Here is a 6,609-nt window from a genome sequence, read left to right as displayed (position 1 = left end):
TGAACCTCCCTCCCATCTCCCATACACCACTTTTGTTATTTGATTCCTGCTTTTAACTCTTTGGATTTTGTTGGGCATGTAGAACCAATACATCTTACATTCTGTTAATTGCTTTGCATCCCTGGCTTCTGCTCTTTAACTGTCTATGCTTCGATAGTTAGTACTTTCTTTCTATTAGTCTGTCACCTGGGAACTCAAGATTTGTGTATCATAAAGTGATGATAACAAAAAGATGGTTTCAAACACAACCAGAATCTAAGTTTAGGTCCCATTTTCTTCATTGTCATGAGGAAGGTACTTTACAATAAACATTTTTGTAGTGGGTGCTTTGCTCCATGCAGAGAAAATCAGACCAAATAAGCTGTTTGCTCCTGAGTGTGTGATTAACAAATTATCCCCTTATCTTCTAATTGAGTTATCAGAAGTAGACTTGCCTGTAGAAGTTTAATAAGAAATCTTTGAATGAACATTTAACATGACCTGTCTGATATTTTGTGTGAGTTCATTTTCAAACATACAATTACTAGCCATGAAGCATTATAGGAAAATAAATTGATCATACTGTCTATTTTGGGTCTTGCTAAAGTTCTATCATATTCATGTTATATCAATAAAGGTCTGGATTTCTTTGGTTGTCCCGTGGTTAAGAATCTGTCTGCAACTGCAGGCAACATGGGTTGGATCCCTGATCTGGGAAGATCCCACATGCTGCTGGGCAACTAAGCCCATGTGCCACAACTACTGAAGATCCCCTGCCTTAGAGACTGTGCTCTGCAATAAGAAAAGCCACCACAATGAGACGCCAGCCAACCACAACTAGAGAGTAGCCCCTGCTGATCACAACTAAAGAAGGCCCATAGCAATGAAGACCCAGAAGCCAAAAATAAAATAATTTATAAAAGAGCCTCACTTCTTCTGTTCTGAATGGGTGGGAGTGGCACTTAGGGCCACTGGTTGGCACAGATAAAGCTCCTCGTGCTGGTTGTAGAGTTCTTGATTTTAATAGCAGAACATTCAAGAGTTCTATGCCTTTTAGACTGTCACCCCTCTTGGAGTTCTCCCTCTAGAATCCTTTTGAGACATTCCTTCTCTTGCCTAAAGTTGTGTCTTGGATTGGAAAATTTCCTAGAGCTATTTACTGATGTGGACAAAGAAATTGCTGAGGATGATGATAAGAGGTGAGGGTAAGGTGGACACTGTCATGTGTGTACTTGGCATTGTTAAGTGATGACAGGGCTCTTGAAGTTGGTAGATTACTACCACTCAGTAGGGAAAGGACTTCCCAGGTTGCTCAGTGGTTGGTAGAGTCTGCCTGCCAATGCAGGAGACACAAAATGTGCCGGTTTGATCCCTAGGTCAGGAAGATCCCCTCTAGGAAGAAATGGCAACCCACTCCAGTATTCTTGCCTGGGAAATCCCATGAACAGAGGAGCCTGATGGGCTACAGTCCATGGGGTCACAAAGAGTCAGACAAGACTAAGCAATTGTGACATGAGCAGCTAATGTAAGTCTGGGTACAGATCTATATTAGCAAATGCATACCTAGAGAGAAGAGGCATTAGGGTGATTCTTGTTGCTGGGGTGGCAGGAAATTACTTTGACATATTTCCTGATTTTCTCCTTCCTACTACTCGTATTTCTTCAATTCTAGTAGATAGTCAAATCTGCATACATTTGTCAGGAAAGGAATGTGAAGGATAGTGGAAGGAAGCTACGATTTTTGTCTAGTTTTGGTTCCACACTATAACAAAGAGAGAAAGAAGAGGAGAGTATGTATTGAATAATCCCTAGAGAGAGTGCTGGAGGTGGTGGGTCATATAGATATTTTGGTAAATGATCTCTTGAAGGGCCTTGTTTCAGTTGTCAGAGTCATTTGGAAATTGAAAAATTACTTGTGACTGCTCAGTCTGTGCCCAGACCCTATATTAGCTACTCATGTCACAGGTACTGATGAAATCTTCCCTTGGTCAGGAGTTAGCACTCAGATTAATGTTCACCCAGCAGGAGTGAGGCCCATGTAAATCTCTTCATTAAATGAAGTTGTTTCTTGTCCTTGACTTGTTCATCCCTTGAGGAATTTTCCCACTATTTGACACTGCAACACATCCATAAGCATCAAGAAGAAGGGCTGTATCCCTGGCCACCTCACAGGACTGACAGAAGGAGAAGATGGCACACCAGTATTTAGAGAGGGCTGAAAGCAGCCTGCATTCAGACAGTGGTTAAATAGGACTTCGCTTTCTCCATAGCCTGGGTGACCACAAGTGATGATGTAATTTACTGAAAGAGGAGAAGGAATAGATTGAGGAAATAATGATGCCATTTAAAATATTGAGTTTGGGATATAGCTGTAACTGCTAAATGGAGATCTGCCATGAGCACCTAGATACAGGGATTGAAATATTAGTAGGGTCTATAGTTTGGAGATGTATATTAGGGATCTAAAATAACAAATGGTTCTTTCTAAAAGAAAGAAGAAAGAAATTTGAATTTAGGTATGTGTCAAGATACACAGTGAACAGAGAAAAGAGTCAGAGTGCTAGGATCACAGACATACAAGGATTACAGAATATTTCATAAAACAGACTTTAAAAATCTATTAGTGGTAGAAGGAAATAGTGAAATCAAAAGAGCATAAGAAAGATCATGATTCACAGTGTCAAATGGTAGGGCAGTGGGACGAAAGAAAGACCACCAAGTACTCGGTAATTTTGAAGCCTGTCATTGACCTTTGTGTGAAATGTCCTTGGAGTGTGGTAAAGATGTTTGACTGCTCTAGGCTGAAGAATAAGAAAGGAAGTGGAGATTCTCTGATTTTTTAAAAAAAGCTAAACATAGTTACATACTTAGCATCCAGAAAGAGATATAAAATCAATAGAAAGTTATATTTTGGGGAAGCCCAGTTAAAATTTTCAGGATGAGAAAGTTTTGGAGGTATTAGTATGTTCAACTGGAGAAACCAGTCAGGAGAGAGAATTTAAAAATATATGTGAGGTGGTACAAGCATATTACCTAAGCCAGGCTACCTTGCAAGATAAATGTATGAGTGTATCTATAGGCTCAATAGGGATCAGACCTGTTGCCTACGCATCTCTAGCAGATGAACTAGTTGCTCTGATGACTTGTACTTTCCAAGGGGCACAGCTTTCCTAAAGTGAGCTATGTGGAGCTACAGTGATGCTTAAATAATTTCTGTATGTCTTCAAATGTCAAACTTTAAGATAATCTTATTCACCCTCAGGTTATTGACAATTATTCAGTGATCTTTCATAACAGGCTTTGTAACAACTACTCTGTTTTAAAATCAAGTCTCCCAAAGACCTCAAGTGATGGAATAGATATGTGTAATCACAGATTTGAGTTAATGGTCATCTGAGTTAAATTCACACATTGCAGTCTATTTTAGTTCACTGATACCTAAAATGCCACTGTTCACTCTTGCCATCTTCTGTTTGATCACTTCCAATTTGCCTTGATGCATAGGCCTAATATTCCAGGTTGCTATGCAATATTGCTCTTTATAGCATCAGACCTTGCTTCCATCACTAGTCACATCCACAACTGGATGTAGTTTTTCCTTTGGTTCTGTCTCTTCATTAATTCTGGAGTTATTCTCCACTGATCTCCAGTAGCATATTGGGCACCTACTGACCTGGGGAGTTCATCTTTCAGTGTTCTATCTTTTTGCCTTTTCACACTGTTCATGGGGTTCTCACGCAGGAATACTGAAGTGGTTTTCCATTCCCTACTCCAGTGGACCGTATTTTGTCACAACTCTCGACCATGATCCGTCCATTGTGGGTGGCCCTACACGGCATAGCTCATAGTTTCATTGAATTAGACAAGGCTGTTGTTCATGTGATTAGATTGGTTAGTTTTCTCTGATTGTGGTTTTCAGTCTATCTGCCTTCTCGTGGAGAATGAACATTGACATTTTAGGAATCAGCAAACTAAAATGGACTGGAATAGGAGAATTTAACTCAGATGACCATTATATCTACTACTGTGGGCAAGAATCCCTTAGAAGAAATGGAGTAGCCAACATATCAACAAAAGAGTCTGAAATGCAGTACCTAGTTGCAGTCTCAAAAATGACAGAATGATCTCTGTTCATTTCCAAGGCAAACCGTTCAATATCACAGTAATCCAAGTCTATGCCCTGAACAGTAATGCTGAAGAAGCTGAAGTTGAAGAGTTCTATGAAGACCTACAAGATCTTCTAGAATTAACACCCCCAAAAAATGACCTTTTCATTATAGGGGACTGGAATGCAAAAGTAGGAAGTCAAGAAACACCTGGAGTAACAGGCAAATTTGGCTTTGGAGTACAGAATTAAGTAGAGGAAATATTAACAGAGTTCTGCCAAGACAAATCACTGGTCATAGCAAACACCCTCTTCCAACAACACCCTCTTCCAAACAACTCTCTTACTCTTCTTCAAGAGAAGACTCTACACATGGACATCACCAGATGGTCAACACCAAAATCAGACTGATTATATTCTTTGCAGCCAAAGATGGAGAAGCTCTATACAGTCAGCAAAAACAAGACCAGGAGCTGACTGTGGCTCAGATCATGAACTCCTTATTACCAAATTCAGACTTAAATTGAAGAAAGTAGGGAAAACCACTAGGCCACTCAGGTGTGACTTAAATCCTTTATGATTATACAGTGGAAGTGAGAAATAAATTAAAGGGACTAGATCTGATAGACAGAGTGACTGATGAACTATGGATGGAGGCTCATTACATTGTACCAGAGACAGGGATCACCATCCCCCCAAAAAAAGAAATGCAAAAAAGCAAAATGGCTGTCTGAGGAGGCCTTACAAATAGCTGCGAAAAGAAGAGAAGCCAAATGCAAAGGAGGAAAGGAAATATATACCCATATGAATGCAGAGTTCCAAAGAATAGCAAGGAGAGATAAAAGAAAGCCTTCCTTAGCAATCAATGCAAAGAAATAGAGAAAAACAATAGAATGGAAAAGACTAGAGATCGCTTCAAGAAAATTAGAGATACCAATGGAATGTTTCATGCAAAGATGGGCTCAATAAAGGACAGAAATGGTATGGACCTAATAGAAGCAAAAGATATTACGAAGACGTGGCAAGAATACACAGAAGAACTCAGATTGAAAAAAAGATCTTCATGACCCAGATAATCACGATGGTGTTATCACTCACCTAGAACCAGACATCCTGGAATGTGACGTCAACTGGGCCTTAGGAATCATCACTATGAACAAAGCTAGTGGAGGTGATGGAATTCCAGTTGAGCTATTTCAAATCCTTAAAGATGATGCTGTGAAAGCGCTATACTAAATATGCCAGCCAATTTGGAAAACTGAGCAGTGGCCACAGGACTGGAAAAGGTCAGTTTTCATTCCAATCCCAAAGAAAAGCAATGCCAAAGAATGCTCAAACTACTGCATGATTGCACTCATCTCACACACTGCTGCTGCTGCTAAGTCGCTTCAGTTGTGTCTGACTCTGTGCCACCCCATAGACACTAGCAAAGTAATACTCAAAATTCTCCAAGCCAGTCTTCAACAATATGTGAACCATGAACTTCCAGATGTTCAAGCTCGTTTTAGAAGAGGCAGAGAAGCCAGAGATCAAATTGCCAACATCCACCGGATCATTGAAAAAGCAAGAGAGTTCCTGAAACTATTTCTGCTATTTATTTCTGCTTCATTGACTATGCCAAAGCCTTTGATGGTGTGGATCACAACAAACTGTGGAAAATTCTGAAAGAGATGGGAATACCAGACCACCTGACCTGCCTCTTGAGAAACCTGTATGCAGGTCAGGAGGCATAAGTTAGAACTAGACATGGAATAAGAGTGGTTCCAAATCAGGAAAGGAGTACCTCAAGGCTATATATTATCATCCTGCTTATTTAACTTATATGCAGAGTACATCATGAGAAACATTGGGCTGCACTATGGAAAACAGTGTGGAGATTCCTTAAAAAATTGCAAATAGAACTGCCTTATGACCCAGCAATCCCACTGCTGGGCATACACACCAAGGAAACCAGAATTGAAAGAGACACATGTACCCCAATGTTCATTGCAGCACTGCTTATGATAGCCAGGACATGGAATCAACCTAGATGTCCATCAGCAAATGTGGTACATATACACAATGGAGTATTACTCAGCCATTAAAAAGAATACATTTGAATCAGTTCTAATGAGATGGATGAAACTCAAGCCGATTATACAGAGTGAAGTAAGCCAGAAAGGAAAACACCAATACAGTATACTGACACATATATATGGAATTTAGAAAGATGGTAATGATGACCCTGTATGTGAGACAGCAAAAGAGACACAGATGTATCTGTGGATTTTTGGACTTTTGGACTCTGAGGGAGAGGGAGAGGGTGGGATGATTTGGGAGAATGGCATTGAAACATGTATACTATCATGTAAGGAACGAACTGCCAGTCTATGTTCGATACCAGATACAGGAGGCTTGGGGCTGGTGCATGGGGATGATCCAGAGAGATGATATGGGGTGGGAGGTGGGAGGGGGATTCAGGATTGGGAGTTCGTATACACCCGTGGTGGATTCATGTCAATGTATGGCAAAACCAATACAGTATT

The sequence above is a fragment of the Capricornis sumatraensis genome, chromosome 13, assembly GCF_032405125.1.
Source record: "Capricornis sumatraensis isolate serow.1 chromosome 13, serow.2, whole genome shotgun sequence".
NCBI classification, from domain to species: domain Eukaryota; kingdom Metazoa; phylum Chordata; class Mammalia; order Artiodactyla; family Bovidae; genus Capricornis; species Capricornis sumatraensis.
The sequence above is the reverse complement of the archived record's forward strand: the minus strand, read 5'-3'. Positions refer to the sequence as shown.